Raw genomic sequence first — 22,624 nt, 5'->3', positions numbered from 1 at the left:
TAAAAAAAGGGGGGCAGAGGACTTGAACATTTCTCCAGGTTAGACAAACAAACAGCCAACAGGTACATGAAAAGGTGCCCAACATCGCTAATCATCAGGGAAATGCAAATCAAAATCACAATGAGATATCACCTCACACCTGTTAGGATGGCTATTATCAAAAAGACAAGAGATAACAAATGCTGTCAAGGATGTGGAGAAAAGGGAACCCTTGTGCACTGTTAGCAGGAATGTAAATTGGTGCAGGCACTATGGAAAACAGTATGAGAGTTCCCCAAAAAATTAAAAATAGAGCTACCCAATAATCCAGCAATCTCGCTTCTGGGTATATATCCAAAGGAAATAAAATCAATACCTCAAAGAGATACATGGATTTCCACATTCACTGCAGCATTATTCACAATAGCTAAGATATAGAAACGATCTAAGTGTGTGTCGATGAATATACACAAAGCAATATTATTCAGCCACAAAAAAAGAAGGAAATTCTGCCAGTTGCAACATGGATGACCCTGGAGGACATTTTGCTAAGTGAAATAAGCCAGACACAGAAAGACAAATACTTTATGATCTTACATACGTGGAATCTAAAAAAGTCGAACCCATAGAATGAGAAAGGAGACTGGTGCTTGCCAGGAGTTGGGAGATAGGGAGAAATAAGGAGACGCTGGTCAAAGGGTACAAACTTTCAGTATCAGATGAATAATTTCTGGGGACCTAATGTATACATGGTGACTATAGTTAATAATACTGCATCGTGTACTTGAAATCTGCTAAAAGAATAGATCTTAAGTTTTCTCATCACATACAAAGTGCTAACAATGTGGGGTGTGGATGCGTTAATTAGCTTGATTGTGGTAAGCATTTCATAATGTATACATATATTAAATCATCACATCATACACACTAAAGATATACACTTCTTGTCAATTATACCTCAATAAAGCTGGGGAAAAAAGGAGTTTACAATTAAATAGGGAATGGTAAATATCCATCAAAAATCTGTGTGTGTGTTTGTGTGTGGGGGAGACACATGTAAGCAACAAATTAATTTAAACTTTATTAAATGCTTACTAAAACACCTGACCTGTATTAGCCTATTTAATCCTATTAATAACCCTATGGGTTAAATAATATTACTATCCCATCTTACAGATGTGGAAACTAAGGCACAGTTTACACAAATGGTAGAAGAGGGAGTCAGTCTGGTTTGAGAGCCCATGTATATAACCTCATAGCTTCAGGACTGAGAATTTAAGGGAACATTCATGAAGCAGTTAACCTATAAACCAACCAGGGTGGGGCCAGGGGGTGGGGAGTAAGAGAATGCTGTTCCAAGCAATAAAAGTACTGGAAAACAAAGAGGAAGAAAGAGAAACCAAGTGTGTTTGTTTTCTTAAAGTGTCATAGCAGACCACAGAGGAAACTGAAGGCGGGAAATAAGCTTCAGAAAATTTTGCCATAAATCCAAAGAGATTTTATGTCTTATAGAAAAAAAGCAAAGCTTCCTGAAGTGTAAGCATTTATCAAATGGAAGCTGGAAGTCATATATATTTTAAAAACAGACAGCCCAGAGCAGTAAAAAAAAAAAAAAAAAAAAAAGTGAATGAAGGCAGAAGTTCTACCAGCTGATGGGATCTCAGCAGGGTAAGGCAGGTCACCTACACCGAAAACCTACGATCGCAGAAACCTACCTAGGGCAAAGCGAGAATTCTCGGGCATCCTTCTCTCCCAGGTGCCTGGCCCCACTGCCTGGGAAGCAGGCAGGACTGCTGCCCCAGAGGAGGGCAGCAAGATCCCCAGCACGGAGCTGAGGCAGTGCTTCTTGGCCCCACCTGGAGTTCTTACAGGCAGAGAGGGCGGCCACCATGTAGACAAATACGCCCGCACTGTCCTATTTTATTAACAGCTTGGTATTTATCTTTCCTTTGAGTCTTCTCCCCATAAATGTACAATTGTTTCCTTCTTTTGCACACTTTACACTATAATACTTTCCCTGAGTTATTAAAACCTTTCATAAACATGTTGCTGGACTTAGATACTAATTTCCAGAGTGAGGTAAACACTCCTATATTTACATATAAAAAATAGAAAAGCACACAGACTAAATATTGAGTAATCAAGAAATAGGCAAATAGTAGTTTTAAAAAGTCTGGATAAATTTTAGGATTTTTAAGCCCAAAGCTGGAATATGTCTGAGAAAAGTCTTTAACTCTTCTTCATTTCAGTTTCAGAAAAAAGAGCTAATTATAGAGTTAAAGGAATAAATACCGATCCTTAATTTCAGTATTTACATAAAATCTCAAATGTTGATATATTTAAAGTAGATCTCTGTAAATGTGTGTTTATAAAATAGGAAGACCATTCTCAAAATAATATTTATTAAGATGTCATTTTACAGGATAAAAAAAATTATGTTGAAACAGGTTTATTTGATTTCCAATGTTTTGTTATCACAAATAAAGGGAGAATTATTCAGAAAATATGAAGCAATTTAAAAAAGAAAACAAAATGTATAATCGGTTTCTAGCAAAAATACTAAATTTAGCAGTTAAAAGGCAAAATTTAATCACGAGGAATAAAATTTATAAACTCTATCAGCATAATTCAAAACTTTTAACTTTAAATTAAATAAACTATTTGAAACATCTTTAAAAACAGGTGTGTCATACTATTCTTTCAAATTTCCTGAAGGTTTGAAAATTTTCTAATGTTTTTTAAAATTCAAGGGGGAAAGGGCATATATAAAAACAAGCATGTGGGATGAAGTGAGGTAATTCAAAGATACATCCATTCACAGAAAAGGAATCTTCACAATTACAGAATTCAAATAATTAGATTTCTAATACACCAAAACAGGGCTAATTTAGGATTAATGGCCTAAAGACCAAAAGGAGATTATGGGCGCACACTATCTGTTTTTCACTTAATTACTGACCATTCCCTTACAAATATCTTATAATACTCTTATATAAAGAAGGAAAATGAGCCCCAAGGATTCGAGACAAGCAAAGGTTACAGGCGGGGAGAGGCAGAGCCAGGCCAGGGCTGTGCTGTCCACACTCCACTGACCTATGCAGATGGGGTCACCACCAAAAACACCAGGGCTCAATAATTAAAAAGGTACTCTTGGTAGAGAAGGTATTTTGCATGTAACGGGACATTTGTAAGTGTATTAGGCTACATTCTCCCTCCTATGCTCCTGCAATTCACAGGATTCCAGCAGTTCCAGATTGTGGACAACCACATTTGTGCCGCCAGAGAAAGGTAAGCTGGCTAGAAGGCATCAGAGACCAGAGAGGTAACTGGAAACAAGTGACCTGCTCTTCCCCATATTTAAAGACTTCATTTTTGGCTTCCATTTTCTCAGGTCTATTGTCTTACACCCAACTGTCTACATCTACACACGATGTCCTTTCTTAATATTCAGGCTAAGTTATTTGAAATAGATTTTCATGGTACTGAGGTAATGAACTTTCAATTCATTTCTTTTTTTTTTTGAGGAGGAGGATTAGCCCTGAGCTAACATCTGCCACCAATCCTCCTCTTTTTGCTGAGGAAGACTGGCCCTGAGCTAACATCCGTGCCCATCTTCCTCTACTTTATATGTGGGACACCTGCCACAGCATGGCATGCCAAGCGGTGTCATGCCTGCACCCGGGATCCAAACCGGCGAACCCCGGGCCGCCAAAATGGAACGTGTGGACTTAACCGTTGTGCCACTGGGCCGGCCCCAAATTCATTTCTTATAAAGAAATATTTTTTAAATATAGTTTTAAAGCTGCTCAAAGGTTTAGTTTTAGGTTAAAGCACCTACAGGATAGGAAAGTAGAGAATAGAAATTTTAAATTTCTAGAAATTTGGTATCAATGAAACATTGAGAAGAAAGAAAAGGAAAAATGTCAAAATGTGGGAGAAAAATTAAAATATACATATATTTTTAAAATCCTTGGGGAAGGCACAGTGGTGTAGTGGTTAAGTTCATGCACTCTACTTAGGAGGCCCAGGGTTCGCAGGTCTGGATCCTAGGCACGGATCTATGCACCACTCACCAAGCCATGCTGTGGCGGCATCCCACATACAAAATAGAGGACAACTGCCACAGATTTTAGCTCAGGGACAATCTTCCTCAAGCAAAAAGAGGAAGACTGGCAACAGATGTTAGCTCAGGGCCAATCTTCCTCACCAAAAAAAGAAAAAAAGATAAAGAAAAGAAAATCCTGAAAGATACAAAAATATCTTCAGGAACATGTAAAAGCATGTAAGAGTCTCTTATCATGATACTCTCTGAGATTTGAGAGTTGTGAGGGTCTGGTTTAAGGCACTGTTCTACTCATATTTATCCCTGAGCTAGAATAAAAATTACAAGGAATCACCAAAAAAAGTGTTCCCACATCTTTTACTTTTGGAGGCCTTTACATCTCTAAAAATTCAGAATTAGAAAACCTTAGGGAAAAATCAAAGGATATCTTTCTCTTATTCAAAAAAATAAAAAGTCTGCAATGAATGGAAACGAGAAGCGCCTCTACCCCTGCTTTAGAAACGAGCCTTACACCACATTCCACTCCTGTGAAGACTGTCTGAGCCGGCGATGAACAAAAAGCAGAAAGTGGCCCTGTGGATTACACATAGAGGCAGGATGTACACAAAGCTCTTTTGAAACACAGAGAAAAGGTACTGAAAGCCAAACAATAAACGGACAAAGGAACTGACAAACCCCAAACATATAGCCTAGCGATCAATGCCGAGTTGTCATGTCTGAAGTCACGGGCCTCAAATGTGGCTTCTCCATGTGCTGCTGTTTGAAGTAGAGCAAAATGACCCGGGAAGGACATACAGCTTGTTCACAAGCAAGGTTTTAAAACTGCACGAAGGGTAAAGAACTCGATGGAAACGAGAACCTTACGGCTAAGTTCAAAGAGACAACGTCAACTTTGTGTCTGAAAAGCTGTAGTGAATATTCAAGTTGTCCTCTAAAAAGGGAACGGGCATTCATATCAGATTGTTGGTGCTGGGGGAGGGGGTGGTGGCAGGGGACGGAGGTGAGAAGGGACAGGTCAGGAATGACCACTGGCAAGCAATCACTGTCAGGCCCAGCTGTCAGCACATCACTTGGCAACACTCACTGGCATTTCAGATGATTCGTCCATTTACTCCTGCTTACTTTCCACAAAGAGAAATCGAGTTGAAGAAGCAGATTTTAACCTCAGTTCTTCTAACTCACCCTGACTTTAATGTCTGCAATAGGAGAGAATTCATCAGGGAGCAATAAAACCAAAATACAGCTACAAAGTTGAAAAACGGGGAACAGCAAAAAGAGAAAGGAATTCATGTTTTCAGAACGAAATGAAATTAACCTTCCCCTCTTCGAAGCTTATTTCCAACTCTAGATCACCAACTAACAGCAAAGCAACACTTGAAAATTCAATAACTATAGTTTCTCTAACTTATTAAAGAAATCAGATTCTAGAGCACTACAGCTGCAGCTAAGATAACCATTCATAAGCTTTCAATAAAATAAATGAGGGATTTTATTTCTTCTAGAAGGTTCCATTTTCAAGAGGGTCATAAGAATAAAACATTACCTGAGGTACTGAAAGCTGGAGAAGTAATTCCTGGAAAAAGCATATTACCCAAAACCAAACAGCAAACAATAATTTTAAGAATCACTGAGTAGGAGAAGAGCATCTCAGATAAAAATTTTATTTTAAATATAAAATTTAGGAATTTCAAGATCATCAGCCAAATTAACAACGAGATTATGTAAATTTAATCTATTTTTGCAGTACCCTCTCAAATAGAAATTAATAAGTGACAAAAATTTTGAAATTTCTCAGGTACTTGTAAACATTTATTTTATCACAGGAAAAAAACAATGAACTAGGTAAGGAGAGAACAAAATGCCGTTATCTGTGTAATGCAAATATATGCAATCAAAGAGATCAAAAAGAGATGATTTAAAAGTTTCTTCCAAATAAAAACTGAAGTTTCAACACATTATAAGGCATATGCACACTTAAAGGAAAACATTAAAATAAACTTCTACATTTTGGCACAAATCACAGTCTTAACACAGAGAACTGATCTACTATTCTTGCCTTTATCTCCAGGTAATTAATTTGTTTACCTCTAAATATAGCAGCAACCAAGCCTGGTATTATCAGTTCACCTGCAGGAACCATCGTCAAGGCTAGGCAGAGAAAAGTTCTAGAGAAAGCCTTTAGCTTTAGAAAAGAAGTCAACAAACTACCCAGAAAGCGCCAACTGTGCAAAATAATACTACAACACTGAAAAGAGCAAGAAAGCAGGAAGGCCTCCTGCCAGATTTTTAAGCCTGCTTCAACAAAAATAGTGCAACAGCTGCAACTGGATAAATTAAATATGAGTTTATGGATCATAGTAAAAGAAGAAATGAAACATACGCATGCTGTATGAAAAACATCCTTGTGCTAGTAATTATAAAATGCTCTACATTTGAATATATTCATCAAAATTAAATTGGCTACATGCAAACCTTGATAACAAACACACAACTGAGAACCTAGCAAACATTTCACATCTTTTGATATCCGCACAGATGTAGTGCCACAATGGACAGCAATGACAACTAGACCCTCCTATCCAATACAGCCAACTTCTGATGCTAGCAAGTGGAAAACTCAAGGGAGATGTGTTTTAATCTCTTAGAGTCTTTGCGAAGGACTGTGAAGTGTCTGCCCAATCAGGAGATGAACGAAATCTACATAGCTACATGCCGATAATCTGACCCACACATGGACACTCGCTGCTTCCTGCTACAGTTGAAGATTATCGACCATCGTGTAAAGAATGGGCGAAGTCCAAGGTAAAGCCTTACTGCAACATCAATGAAAAGTCACTGAGTGTCATGAATGAGAGCAAAGGACAATGCAGTCGTTAACAAAACCAACTGCGCCCTGCTAGGTGACCCAGAGGACTTCTGTGCAGGACAAGATTTATCACCACCAGGAAGGTTTAGGACTAAAAAACCGTTCAATAACATTAGCATCACTGAAACACTAAATAGACTGCAGCCAACAGAAAACCAGACCGTTTTAGAAGGCAACAGATACATGATTCAAATCTTTAATTTCACTTCACGAGATACACTGAGATGCACTGAAATATATTTAAGCCTGAGAAAAAGAGAAGAGCTGAAAAGAATCCTGGTCATCACTTACTGCAGATTTCACTCAATTTCTTTAAGTAGATCCAGCTGTACCACTAAAGTGCGGAAAGAAAGCTTGAAAGTTTCTGTTAAAAATCACAAATACACTGTGATCTGGAACAAAATGGAAAAAGAAGAAAATTCCAGATTTTCTCAACTTCTATTTCTTTAAAAAGAATTTCTAGAATTCCAATTTAGGCACGTTTGCATGCTTAGAGTTGACTGCATTTAATTTCAATGTTGTGAAATCCAGTAGAGCTATTAAGCTTTACAATTCCAAATAACATTCAAAAGATTTTGAAAAGATAACTATTGTCCCTTCAGTGGAAGGGGAAAAAAGTGAATTCATTCAATGTGTAGTTCACTGATTAACATTCATCTAAATGTGGACATTATAAAACTAACCCTTTTATTCCCTCGCTGACAAAGCTTTTCTTATTTCCTTTATACTCCAACTTTTGAAACGGATCTAATAAACTTTTTGTCAAAGGGAAATCTTACTTAGGAATTTGAGTCAATTTAAAGTCAACCCAGCTTGGAAAGCTCACCCCAAAGGAATGAAGGCAGACCTCAAAATAAGCAAATGTATTACTGCAGATTTCCAGTATTAATAATCGTATAACTGCCGGTGGGAAAGCAAACTGTTACAACTCTTTCGGAAAGCAATGTGGCAAGATATGTATCAAGAGTAGAAAAAAATGTTCTTACCCATGTACCTAACAACTCAACTCCTGGCAATCCACCCTAAAAATATAATCCAAAGGCAAAAATATATGTATGCTCCAAGACATTCACCAGGACTTCATTTTTAACAATTAAAAACTGAAATCATCTTAAATGTTCAATAGGATAGGAACAGTTAGGTAAATTATGATAGATCCATACAATGAAATATGTGACAATTAAGAATGCTTATCAAGGGGCTGGCCATGTGGCTGAGTGGTTAAGTTCATGCACTCCGCTTTGGTGGCCCAGGGTTTCGCTGGTTTGGATCCTGGGCGCGGACATGGCACTGTTCTTCAGGCCACATTGAGGGGGCATCCCACATGCCACAACCAGAAGGACCCACAACTAAAAATACACAACTATGTACCGGGGGGCTTTGGGGCGAAAAAGGAAAAATAAAATCTTTAAAGAAAAAAAAAATGCTTATCAAAAGTACAGAACTTTATACAAGGTATTATGTTTACCATGTTTTTGTTTTTTAAAAATGCACTAAAAAAAGAAAATACACCACAAAATTAAAAGTTGGATAAAGGGTTGTAAATATTCTCACTAACATGTAAAACTTGTGATGATTCAGTTACTACTTTCATATACATTGTATCAAATGAGATAACCCTGTAACCCTCCATAGGACTGCCAGAGCCAAGGAGAAAAAGCTACCAGTTTGATGGAGGGAAGAAGCCACTTTGCAAAATAACTAGCAATAAGGGGGATTTAAATTAGGAGCTGTATATAGAGAGGAAACATCATTCTAGGCTGAAGAACAGCATGAAAGGCATAAGCAAAACGCCATATAAAAGTACCAGAAGCATGCAAGGAGTGGTCAATAATTCTGAATGGGAGGAATGTAAAGGATAAGAGAATACAAGAGATGCCGTGCAGAGGATGGGAATCCAGTGGTGGAGGGCAGCCTCCAAAATGCCTTGCCATCTAAGGACCCTTATTTCATGCTCAAGAGGTCTTCTTCTCAATACAGAACACAGAAGCTCAAGAGAACAGCAGCAATACAAGCTACAGAATTTTCTTAGAAAATTAAGTAAAATCACACAAAAATGGTCATATTTCACTTATTACCATATAGAAAACAGCTGATTTATAAAACTTACGTGATTAACTCATCCATACTTAAAGAGCTTTACATAGAAATAGATTACTGATTAAGGTTTAACATCACCTTTTATCTTAAGAAATCTCAAATCCTAATTTTTATATTTTCTTCCTTCTGTGTCTATATTTCAATAGGCGAGATCCAGAAATGACTGAAAAATGCTATTCTGCTGAATATACAAAAAAAATAAAAAGGTATACAGATAGATAGTCCGCTCATCTATTTGAAATTCTAACAAAGCTGCTAACATGTAAATGTGACTCTGCAATGCAACCCGAGCATGCTGCCCCAGTGGACACCAAGGGCTGTGCAACTGCACCACCAGCAGCAAGCCCACAAGTTATTCCAAAACAGAGGCAAACCTCTATTGATTCTCACAGTAGGTTAGCAAAAATTAACTGCCATCACAGGCAGGGCACAGAGTTTAGAAGATGATCAACCGCTTAAAGTCATCAAGCAAAAAGCATCCAGCAAGCATGCAGCTCTGGTCCTTACTGGCTGTGGGCTTTGTGTGAGTTACTTAAACTATTTCTAAACTTTAGATTCTTTATCTATAAAATATGGGTAATCATAGCACCTAACTCAAAAGGCTTGGAAAGATAAAGACTCTCTCCATGACCAAACTTTCATCAGGCTCCTCTGGGCCCTCTTCTCGACTAGGCCTCAACCGTGGCCCTGCCCTGCTATCAGTCTGCCTAGCCCGGTCTTAGCAAGAATCCTGCTTAGTCGCTTTAAAGAGAATCCCCCATGTTTGATACCTGGTCAAGTTCCTCATCCCCAACTTTTGATGCCTAAGTCCTTCCGTGCCTTCAGCAAGAGTGCAGTTAGGCCAAGTTCAGTAAGAACCCCCTTACCCTCGATGTCTCCTCTTAGTAATTTTCCATCCACTGACTCCTCTTCACTCTGCCCGTTGGCTGTAACTCCCCACTTGTCCTTGACGTATTCAGAGTTGAGCCCTATCTCTCTCCCCTATTGCAACGACGGTCTTGCATAAAGTCTTCCTTACAATTTTAACAAGCGCCAGAATAATTTTTTCTTTAACAAGGAGAACTGAATGAGTTTTAATGTAAGTAAAACACCTGCAACAGTGCTTAAGCACTTTCGTTCAGTCACAATTATCGGTGAGTCAATCAGAGAACAACTAAATGTTTAAATGTTACACTGCTCAGCTTAAATCAATTAATGACTATTTATTATATGACAGTTATTGTGATAAAGATCAAAAGAGAGAAAGATATAGGTCCTGCCTCAAAGAGCTCAAATTTAGAGCACGAACAGAGAGTAAACAAATAATTCTGGCACACTGTGCTTCATACAACAACGGACAGCAGGTCAGGGTACAGAGGCAGCAGAGAAAAGAAAGTGATGAACTGAGCATGGTGGAAAGGTCACCAGTCACCAAACAGGCTTTGGAGGATGAGGAGAAGTTCGCAGAATCACTTTCTAGGTAGAGGGTTCGTGAACACTCAGGAGGCTGGATGCCATCGCAAGGGCAAGGGTCTAAGGGCGGAGATGGGACTAGAGTTCATCCCACTGGCACACTGGGGCAAGGGAGCTACCGAAAGATTTAACAGGAATGTGTCAGGACCAGATTGATTTGCCTTTTCCAATTTATTCCTCTGGAGCAACAAAGAAGCTGAATTTGGGGAGGTAACAGCTTAAACCCAAAGAGACACACATTACGTAATTGGCAAGAGAACATAGACATTGCCCATCAACAACTACAAAATTGAAAAGGAAAACTTGAGCAGAGACAGTTTGTGGAAACACACCAAGGAAAAATACCCAAAATTAATATGTCAACATTAGGCAATCATAAATATTTTATTTACTGCATAACTACTACAAATTGGTAACTATTAACTAGGGAACTATTCTTTAAAAAGAACTGAATTTACCCCTTGCAGAACTTTGCCCACACTCCCTCTCTGTCCTCCCTTCTTCACCTGGCTAACTCTCCTTGCCATTCTAAACTTGGGCCACACGTCCTTTTCGAATCCTAGAATGGCTTTTTTTTTTAAATGATTGGCACCTGAGCTAACATCTGTTGCCAATCTTTTTTTTTCTTCTTCTTCTTCTCCCCAAAGCTCCCCAGCACATTGTTGTATATTCTAGCTGTAAGTCCTTCTGGTTGAGCTGTGTGAGATGCCACCTCAGCATGGCCTGACGAGCAGTGCCATGTCTGCACCCAGGATCCGAACCAGCGAAACCCTGGGGCAACGAAGCAGAGCGCGAGAACTTAACCACTTGGCCACGGGCTGGCCGGCCTACAATGGTTTCAATGGATGTCCTCTATTGTTCTCTTTGCATGCTCTTAGCTTAGAATTAGATCTGTTGTAAACTGCTTGTTTACTGTCTGTTTCTTAGGCAAGACCATGGTCCCTTGAGAGCAAGGATTTGTTTCTGCATTCCCAGCATCTGTCACATGATTTGGCCCACAAAAGGCACACAAACAATGTGTACTGAATGAATGGGGTTTAGAATGAATGAACGAAGCAAATACTGAGAATTTCACGTGATCACCCTTCCATCTTCAGTCGCCACTTGCACAAACTGAAAACTAGATCAGGAGTCTTTTCCCAGTCAGATTCCTCCTACTGTGTAGTCCTACAAATGTCCAGGAACCAATTTCAATTCTCCAAAGCAACAAACACCAAAGCAAAAAACAAACAGTTATTTTAAAAGTTAATTATGACCCCAAAAATACTCCGAGGAATACAAAAGTGAATTCGTTTCATAAACTTCATGGTATATCAGCCATGTAGTTTTCAAATCAGTTATCTGGAGTTCTGACAGAGACACATAAAATAGAGTTCGACGAATGAAGCCAATGCTTAACCATATACCTTTGCAAGAAAAAAAGAGAAAGCTATGAATTAAAACACTGATGACTTGTTTTTTAACAATAGTTTAACACAGGCAAGACAGCTTTTTTTAGATAAACCAAGTAATCGTATTCTAGAAATGTGCTATTTTGGAGCAACAATCAAAATGCTTAGGAGGTTTCTCTTCATCTGCACACATCACAAGATTTTCTCAGAAACACTCCTCACTTATTTGGCCTTAAAATCAAACAAATTTGGTTTAACATCACAGGCTTCCTTGTTTATTTTATTTACTCAGTGCCAAAGTATGTTATTACTGCTTCTTAAGGAACTTTTCAAAGCAAGGTGGTTGCTGCGGGATGCCAGTTCAAGTCATCTGATATAATGAGGGCCACTTTCAAACATTTCATAGTCCACCGACAACTGCCCCTACCTATATTTGAAACGTTGTCCTGAGCAAGTCATCTCATTTGTTCTTAAAGGTTCATTCATTTCCGAATGTAACAGAAACCAACCCTTTGAGTAGGTCACCATACAGCATAACAAAGCAGACCACCCTGTGAGAAAGAAGAGTCTTGTTCCCTGAAAAGCCGCCATCCCAAATCCTTAGGTCCTCAAACTCTATACATTAGAAACATCAAAACCTAAATATAGCACAGATCACCTCATTATGTAGAAAAAAGTTCATGCCAACAAGCATCCTAATGAGACTGGAAAATTCTTTAATTACTAAGGTTAAAATTTTTCAACCCAAAGTATAAAGTTGACCTTATACTAACTATTGTTAGGACTAAAAGAAAACAAATATTTTGCAAAATATACATGAAGTATGTCCAAATTGTGTTGAAAAATCAACCATATTAGCCATCATAAGCAAAACAACCCAAACCAGATAAAGAGAACAGTTTCACCCAAAAATACACAATGGGAGCCCAGAAACACTGGGGAGCCCAGTGACGGGCTCTGTCTCAGATCTGCTGTCTTATTTGTTCTATGACTCTCTAATTCATGCCACATAATGTGAAGGATCTCACTCTGACTTTATTAGACAGCATTAATCCTCTCTGAGGTAGTTAACCAAGCAGATCATCCATCCTAAAACTTAAGATATAAAATGGGGGACAGAGGAGGTGTGGAATAAGACAAAAACTGAGTTCAAGACAGCCAGGCAACAGGCAAACTGATTCAGACTACCCAGTCACAGAGAGTGAAACGTGTCACTGTAAACAGTAACTCTACCCTGTAAGTGGAGAGGCCAGAAGGATACACAGGCAAGCACTTAGCACAGTTCAATTGCCTTGCCATTAACTTAAGTCATCTATGCAGACTCATCCAGGACACAGGAATGCTTTTATATCATCCCCACCGCTAAAAACATTAAGAGAGCAAATTTCAAAACATGTATCAGCACCTGCAGCAGGAAAAGAGAAAAAGCAATATGTTTTTAGTGTCAAAAACACAAATCAAGAAAAATGAGATGTTAATAACACCTTGCTTTTATATAGCGCCTGTGAAGCTGCTCAAATATTTTTGCAAATTTTTAAAAAATCTAATTATAGTATTTCTAACAACATCCCTGTGAAATAGGTGGAATGTAAACATAATTACTTCTGTTTAGCTACTGAAAAAAAGTAGACACATATTTAATCACACGGTAAATTAGATTCCTGATCTAGCTAGGTCCAGCACTTTCAGCATCCCATACAGCCAAATCACTGATTACCCTACAAACTGGAACCAAGTAAAATATAAAACTGAACCCCACAGATTTCTGTGTTCAAGAACTAAACTCTAAGGGTTAACAATTAAGGCAAAATTGGCTTTAGTTTTAGAAGGAAAACACTTTAAGCATTCTATTTAATCTGTTGAATCTATTTTTTCTTAGGAGTAAATCAAGAAACTGTTACTAGGATTATTACCAAAGCCACTTCAAATTTAGAAATCATAAGGAAACGTGAAAATTCTATTTCTCACACTCGCCAGTATAAACCGAGAGTTTTATGCTTCCTTCAAAGGACAAAAGGAATTCACTTTCAAGTGCAAGGTCAAAGTATACAAAAAGGCACCCTGGCCTGGGAAAGCAATAGGGTTAACAACAAAGGATGAGACAACCAATACCTGGAGATCTCAGGTACTCGGGGGAAAAAAAACATTTATTTTCACCAAAAAAAAGGAATTAAATTGTCCCACTGACGGCTAGGAAAAAAGATCACCTTTAAGTGTTTTATTTGTGCTTTTTTAAGAGCAATTATTAGGAGGTTCCTTTAAAAGCAAGTATATGATTACAGCATTAAGGCACACTTCCTAAATACACCCAATATATCTAATTCCGCCCGAAGCCAACTCTTGGTGAAATAATTCTTTCTTACCTTCAATACTATTTAGATAAGGCACAGCCAAAGCAGTACAGGATAACTAAACCTGAACTTGCTACAGGAATTTCCAAACAGATAAGAACTTTGCAAATACGTCCCTACTTGAAAGACAAACGAAACTTGAAGAAAGTGTCCAGTGAAAATATGAGCTCCTTCCTTAAGAGGTGAGCTCTTCAATGCAGAGTCTGTCCCCTTAAAATTCTATTCAGCCCTTAGCGTCTGTGCTAATGCCAAGAGGGAAAATGGCTTCTACTGTCATTATCAAAAGCAACTCACTTTAATGAAATGATACGATGTCTAGAATTTGCTTCAAAATAATCTTTGGGGCTGGAGAGAGAGATGAAACAAGATTGGTCAAGAGTTAACAGTCACTGAAGCTGGGTAATGGATATGGTTCTCGGTGTTTCTCACTCCCTCCACTTCTGCAGATGCTGGAATTCTTTACAACAAAAGGTTAAATTGAGAAAGAGAAAAAGCTGGTTTTAGAAAGTAAATGCCTCTCAACTAGCCTATTTCTATAAGCTACCAGCTCAGGAAAGTTACTTAACCAAAAACTCACAAGGAATATAATTCAGCAAGAATTTTAAAATTCTGTATAAAAAATAAATTCTTATAGTTATAAAACAATTAAGACGATCCCACAGTTTTTCTGTTGTTCACACAGGAGTAAAAGGCTGAATTAAGAAATTACTTGTCTCTAGATTAATATGTTTTCTCCCTTATATGTCATTGCAATTAAGCCTGATTTAAAACAATGATTGGTCATTTTTTTCATCCTGAAAATAGACACTCTTCCTGAAATAATTAAAGGAAATCATGGGATACTTCGGGAAACTGTTTCCACTCAAAAACCCAAGCTTTAAATAAAGCTTAGCAAATTTTAAACTATCTTTTATATCAGTTTCTAAGAGCTAACCTTAGATTAAACTAAATTAAGCTAATTTTTAACATATTACCTTAAGATTAATAAATATTCTCATAAATCATGCTATTCCATATTTGGGAAATTTCATTCCTTTGGATCTTGCTAGGAATTGCAACACAAAAGAGACCAAAGCCTGAGCATCTTTCACTCAATAGAGTTAGCACTCTGATGAGTTCCATCAGATCACTTTAGCCTCCATACATGATTTCAGACACTTGACAATCAAGATTAATGTCTGACCTGTGAGTTGACCTTAATAATGGACACTTTTCTCAAAAGAGATACATGTTAGATTAGATAAGTAGTCACATGGAAATTCAAGAGTTGTTACTGAACCACATTTCTTTAAGAAGCTATGGGCACTCTGCTAATACAGAATTAATCAAGATGCTTTAGTAGAACAGGGGAAATTAAAAGAGAATCTAGGATGGGAAACGAAGAATAACTTGCAGGGTTCACATGAGTCTCTAACAGATGTTACGTGGTGGGTTCATTCTCCTTTTTTCCCTTTTCTCCTCTTTAATCTGGTAGCTTTACTTAGAGGCATCTGCTTCAACAGCAAACATGCACATTATTTAAGCTGTCACTCTGCACACAATGCTGACCATTTGATAGAGTGGATGTTTCTAAAATGAAGAGCAACTACAAAAATTAAAATAGAGAAATTTATCAAAACTCAAATATTGAGCTCCCTGGGTCTATATTTGGTATTTCAAAATATCTGGAAATTACATTAAGCACAGGAGTTACAAGAGTTTAATCAATAGTCTGATTAATCATGTCATCTGTTCAGTAATTTTTATAGCCCTGATCTGATCTCTTTGTAAAATGGACACAAAAGGTGCCTATCAGTAACATATAAAGAACTCAATCTGTGATACTGGAGACAAACCAGTTCTCAGATCTACACTGAGACAACAAATATTTCATGCATTCACCTCAGCAGGGTGGATTTCCAGCACTGTGAAGGGCCAGATGACTCAAGATCCAGCCTCGGTCTCCAAAGCTTAGAGGGAAGATGAATAATGATACAAAAGAACAAGGCCTGGTCAACTTCTACAATGCATTGCTTGGAAAAGATCAATTGCTAACTAAAAAAATGCTTCAACCCCAAATAAAGAGGGCACTCAACACACAGGTTCAAGCAGGAGCTAGGTTCTTGAATGACTCACATTACATTCATCTAATACATCAGTCACAAAAATACTAAAATCAACTTATCAAGTTCTTGACTTTTAGATCATTCAAAAGACCATGCAAAAGCTCCAAGATAGGAAAAAGTCATCTCTGATTAAGAGGAGAAAAAGAAAAAGACAAAATAAAAAAGGAAAGGAGCTTGATTGTCCAGGAGCTGATTATCTAGTCTGAGAATCACGTTGGCACCTTATTTTTCAGGCCTGCTGCCCACCTTTATGATTCTGCTTGTTTCCATTTTTGCCATGGTGAGAGAGGAAATAGGACCAGGGTGTAACTTTTTTGATTGAGTGAATAGTTCATATGAAGGAGTACAGGGTTGGGAAGACAGACACGGAGTGAGGGAAAGTTAAAATTAACCTTACAATACTTACCTATGTCATCTACAACCCTTACAATTGTTGATTCTCAACATTTTAAATTAAACAAGAGATACTGCAAAAAGGAGAAAAATAAGTGATTATGATATGACTAATAAACGTGGACATGTTCAGAAAGTATATGGAGAAACAAAGAAGGAAAAGGAAATATAGTGGGATATTTCATAAACATTATCAGTAGTGGTCCTGGCTCGCCAGACAGAGGAAGATCTTTTCCTTGCTTCTATTTAACGCACATTTTTCAAATTTTCTATAATATGTAGGTCATTTAAAAAACAATTTTTTGTGTGGCAAAAATGACCCCCACAAAACACTTTTCATTTAATATATAAAAGGTGCTATTTATAAGAACCACTCCATAAAATTGTTTCAAGTTAAGCTGTAAAAGGCACTCAAGATAATGAAAAGAACTACTTTCTTGCTATTGTTAGAAGTCTTTGTCCACGAATCCAGCAAATATTTATTAAGCAGCTCTCGTGTATTGGATCCATAGTCTGCCAAGATCCGCAAAATGGTAATAAAAATAGCAAAAGGTGGCTAATTCATGCACCCCTGATAAACTTCCACAGGTTAAAGACCACAGCTCACCAATGGGCAGGACGTAGAAACAAGCACCCTCCCTCCAGCTGTGCCCACTCCACAGTCTACAACTGAGTCTTTTAAGAGGTAGATGCTAACAATTTGGTTGTTAAGCCCACTGCTTGTTTTGTGTTGCTGTGCTTTCTCTCTGAAAGTCTGGGCAGGCCAATTTGCTGCCATTCAGGCATCTGCAGCTGTCCTTTCATTCAACCCTCAGACATGGATGAAATTCCCTTCCTTGAAGAAAACCCTCAAAAGACGGCGCCAATGAAAATACTCCATAGGACACAAAAGAACAAAAAACGTCCAGAGAAATGAAATCTACCACTTTTTTTTTGAAATTAATTAGCTGAAAGAATCATTATCTTGTACACCTGAAACTAATATAATGTTATAGGTCAATTTTATCTCAATTGTTAAAAATTAACTGTATTATTTTTAAAATTAAAAGACATTTACTTTAGAAACAAAATGCAAAAGAATATTACCTGTATTAAATGATAGGCTGCTATGAAAAGAGAGCAGGCCAAGCTAACTAGAATACACCTAAAATAAAAGACAGAGATTAAAAATAAAAGAATAAGTAAGGATCAAAAAACTCAGAAAGGAAGAGTTACTAAAGTACCATTTCAAGGAAAAAGCTCTACGTGATAAAAAAAGAAATTTTATTTTCATAAAATGTATCATCCACAATGCAAACAGGTGTAAAACTTTATACTCTCGATACCATAACATGAAAACACATAAACCAAAACTAAAGGCAATCTCTTTGCACTTACTAGTTAAAATGTAGAAAGTAATAACTTAAAACACAATTGAGACAAGTTTCTAATCAACAGAGCAGCCAAAACTAAAATACTGAAGTTGTCATATGACGACTGTCACAAAAATCAACTAATATTTAGGGAGCAGCAACCTGGTATCCATCAGAGCACAATGCAGTGAGGAGCCAAAAAGGATGCACAGGAGTCATAAACTAGAGTGTTTACAATTTAATGGGGAACAAGAGAACACAAATGCTACGCTTACACACACAGATCAAGGGAAACATATATTTATGTGTATGAATAACACACCTGGAACGTAAATATTTACACAATGAAGCTATACAAATGCTCTGGCTTAGGATTCAGGAAGCACTCTTTAAAAAAGGTAAATATAAGATGATTTAATCTCATAATCTTCCTAATTATAGGATAGAAACAATCTATGGTATGCAATTCAGTACGCAAAGAAAAAGTACTCCTGGGGGGAAAATGTTTAAAATCATTATGCTGTACTCATGCTTGCCCCTTCAAGTTAAAAAGTCAGGAACCATATCACCAATATATATATATATATATATTCATTGATTGGCCCTGAGCTAACATCTATTGCCAATCTTCCTCTTTTTGTATGTGGCCCGCTGCCACAGCATGGCCACTGACAGACGAGTGGTGTAGGTCTGCACTCGGGAACCAAACCTGGGCCACTGAAGCAGAGCACGCCAAACTTACCCACTAGGCCACCAGAGCTGGCCCCATATCACCAATATATTTATGAAGCAGATGGAACACTGACAGAAATGTCAAATTAAAATCTTTTCTTCCTCATAGAACCTGACAGTAAATTCTTATCTTCTAAGGGAATTATCTTCAAACTTTTGTTAACCAAGAAAACTTTCTGGAAAGAAACCTCACAGTGAAGCTCAAGAGACAAAAGCTGAGCTGCTCTGATTAAAGCATGGGCAGGGCTACAGGGTGGGAGCAGCGCCACAAATAGCTACCTAGGACCTACCACCAGCACCATAAGCCAGGAACCAGGCGAAGTGCAGGGAGTGAGATCGGAACAGAAAGGAGTCTCTGCCCTCCAGGAGCTTACTTTCTAGAGTGGGGAGATAGCTAACAAGTAAACAAATAAATACCGGTCATTTCACATACAGAGAACCACTCCAAAGAAAGTAAGATAGACAGACAATGACTGGAGGTGGTATTTGGGGATTCTTTGTGAGGCTGGGTAGTCAAGGAAAGCCTCTCTAAGAACCTGGGGTAGTTTCTGGGAAGTTCTAGAGAAGGTTCAGTCAAAGATCCAAAGAAAGAAAAGAACCTGTTCAAAGAACAGAAAGAGGCCAGCTTAGCTGGTGCAAAGTAAACAAGGGGAGCGTAGAAAAAGAGGAAATTGGAGAGGGAACAGCGGCCAGACCACAAGGATCTCTTCAAGTGAGCCTTGGACTTTATTTTAAGTGAATGGGAAGTCTCTGAAAGGTTTTAAGCAAGGGAATAACATGATCTGACTTAGACTGCAGAAGCTGCTGTGTGGAAGATTCCAGGCAGGCAGAGCGAAATCAAGAAAACCAATGAGGAGACCACAGCAGACGTTCATGTGAGAGCAGCGGTGGCCAGAACTAACATTTTAACAGTGGAAATGATGAGAAGTAGTCAGATTTGGGATATATTTTGGACAGAAAGCCTACAGAATTTAGCAATGAAGTAAACAGAAGGTGGATGGAAGAGAAAGGAATCAAGACTAGCTATGAAGTTTAGGGCTAGTATGGAAGTCTGGGCTATGGAACAGCCCAGCATTAGGTGCCCGAGAAGATCTGCCTAGTAAGCGCCTAGCTAACCAGCTAAGTCTAGTTCCGGGCAGAAGGTGGAGCTGGAAATACCCATATACGTATGTGCTCAGCTCTCTTCCTCTCCCACCCCTATTCCCACGGCAAACACTTTAAGCCTTCTCAGCATTCCCAGTGCTCCTCAGAGCAGTGTGAAAACTTACTGCTTATCTCCAACATGCTACCTAAATTTGCCTAGAGTTTGCATAGGTGACCAAATAATTAAATATTAAGAAAATGTAAGTCACATTTGCTCACATTAGAATAAATTTATTTGCTTGTACCAAAATAAATTACAGATGGTTTAAAGATTCTATTGAAAAAAATGAAACCATGAAAGTATGCTAGAAGAAAATATGGGTTAACAGTTATAAAATCCTAGAGTGAGAGAGGACCGTCATTTGACAGCATGGGAAGAAATTTTTAAAAATGGAAAATAATGGTGGATGGGGTGGGGGGTGTAGACCTTCAGTACCTCTGACAAATAAAAACGGCAAGCAATAGGATATATTGGAGAATATGAGAAAGCCATTTGGTATAAACCTAATTCGGCCTGACCTTGTCTTTCCAAAAGGGCCTGAGGCGGCTGTTGAGCATGCATTGTATATCTGCTTTAGAGATTCCCTATGGCAAGAACAAAGGCCCTTGAGATAAAGGTGCAACTTCCCGTCCTCTCCCAATGTTGGCATCTCCTGAAGGATTAAGCATCTTTCCTTAGGCTACAAACTGATTGCTGTGCTCACCTGTGACCCCCAGCTCGAGACATTAGACTTGCCTCCTGCTACGCCCTCCAAGAGAGCAAACCCACTACCTGCTGTGTCCATCAAGCGCTGTGCCAACAGGGCAATCTTGTGACTATTGTGGGAGGGACATTTCAATCATATGTGAAATGTCCTGTTTGGGGGTATACAACCACTCTGTATACCTCACTTCTTTGGTGCCCTCTCTTCCTTTGGGAAGAAAGGCCCTGGGCCATGGTCCTCAGATTTCAGCTCAGAATAAACTCACCCAAATTTTCATTTATAGATTGGTTATGGATTATTTTCGTCGACAGTTCTACAAAAGAAAAAATCACAATTAAGTTTTGAAAGCAAATGAAAAATTGAGAATAAATATCTGAAGCAAACGACATAAGGAATTAATATCCCTAAATACAAGGAGCTCACATAAATTAAGAAAAAAGTTAACTTCAAAAGAAAATGTGGCAAGGATAAGAGCTAAAATTCAAAAGAGAAGAAATATAAATGAGCAATTAAACACATGAAAAAAAGTGCTAGACTTCTTATCAGCAAAAGAACTGAATTAAAACAAGGAGATACTATTTTTCACCTATCAAGCTGGCAAATCTTAAAATGGCAATGAGTGTAGACTTGGTGTCTGGGCGGTAACTCCTAAGCCCTTTCTAGAGACAATGTGGTAAAATATATCAAGAGCCTTAGAGTTTACATTCTATTGGACTTACCACGTCCACTTCAGGGAATTCATCAAAGGGGCTGGGGGGAACTAAGGGTTGTTTGAAAAGATTTAGATACAAAGTATGTTGATCAGATTAGGATACTCTGTACCTGAAAAAGACGCTTCCGAATTACATCTAATGACATGAAAAGATAATGCGTAAAAAAATTAAATTATAAAACCACATGGCCAGGATAATACATATCAGTAAGTATATTCATATAAAGAGATCTCTAATAATAAATTGCAGGAAGTTAACAGCAGTTGTGTCTGGAGAGACTGAGTGTTCTTTATGATCTTTTTCTTCCATTATAATATGCATATATTGTTGGATAATAAAAACTCCATTTTGGGGAAAAACAAAAACAGAAGTCCTAAGCATAAAAGAGATACTGAATGGAAATTACCAAAAAATTAATAGAAGTTATCTTCAAGTGTTAAAATATAATTTGGGCAAATTTCTTCTCTCTTCTAGAAGAGAAATTTTTGTATTTATGACACTTTCATTATGAATATGCATTACTCTTATTTTCAAAAAGGTAAAATAAACTTTTTAAAATTAATTATTTCCAATTCTCTTTTGTTATCTTAATTTTAAGAACCATTACAACGATCATATAGTATTTTTTAAATTTATTTTATTTTTTATTTTTATGCTTTTTTAATTTTATTGCAGTAACATTGGATTATAACATCGCTTTCAGATGTGCATCATAATATATTTCGAGTTCTGTGTAGATCATATAGTATTTTAAGGGTTTACGCCTATGTTTTCCTTCTCTTCATGTACCAAAACCAGTTTTTCTTTATTATTCTAATATCTTTGGGGAGCACAACAGGATTCTCCCGAAACAAGCTGGGCCCATCTCTCCCTCCATATCATCACCTTTAACTGACTTCAATACTTCAACCCAGTGGTTCTCAAAGTCTGGTCCCCAGACGAGCAGCACCAGCATAAAGAGGGAGCTGGGTAGAAATGCAAATGCTCAGGCCTCACCCAGGCAGAGTGAATAGGAAACCAGGGTGGGACCCAACCATCTGTTTCATCACAGTCCTCTGGGTGATCCTGACGCCTGCTAAAGTTGGAGAACCACTGTTTCAGCCTATATGCTTTTGACCTTCAGGATCCAGAAACTCCTAAAAACAGACAAATCACTTTTCCAATTATATTTTTCAGAATTCCAATAGTAACACATTAAATCGATCAAGCAGACTGAGCTGCTAAATCTCTAATCTTAACAGCTGAAAACAAAACTTTGAAAGAAAAAGAAATCCACAATG

General features: G+C 37.9%; 1 protein-coding gene across 12 annotated transcripts in view; it reads right to left on the bottom strand.

The window, feature by feature from the left end:
* ITSN1 (intersectin 1) overlaps nucleotides 1-22,624 on the bottom strand; it is a 204,291-nt gene that overhangs the window by 157,209 nt on the left and 24,458 nt on the right. Inside the window, exons 3-4 of one of the 12 annotated variants that reach the window (XM_070488812.1) lie at nucleotides 20,897-20,944; nucleotides 17,787-17,844 (exon numbers count right to left, since the gene is read on the bottom strand). The exons of 9 other annotated variants lie outside the window; for them this stretch is intronic. The gene's annotated coding sequence lies outside the window, so the exon portion shown is untranslated. Of the gene's footprint in view, nucleotides 1-6,127; nucleotides 6,206-17,786; nucleotides 17,845-20,896; nucleotides 20,945-22,624 lie in introns of those variants that run through there. 2 more of the 12 variants (XM_070488819.1, XM_070488814.1) reach the window with 2 other exon arrangements.

Source organism: Equus asinus, chromosome 18, assembly GCF_041296235.1.
Source record: "Equus asinus isolate D_3611 breed Donkey chromosome 18, EquAss-T2T_v2, whole genome shotgun sequence".
Taxonomy (NCBI): domain Eukaryota; kingdom Metazoa; phylum Chordata; class Mammalia; order Perissodactyla; family Equidae; genus Equus; species Equus asinus.
Note: the sequence above shows the minus strand (reverse complement) of the source record. Positions and strands in the feature narration are given on the sequence as shown.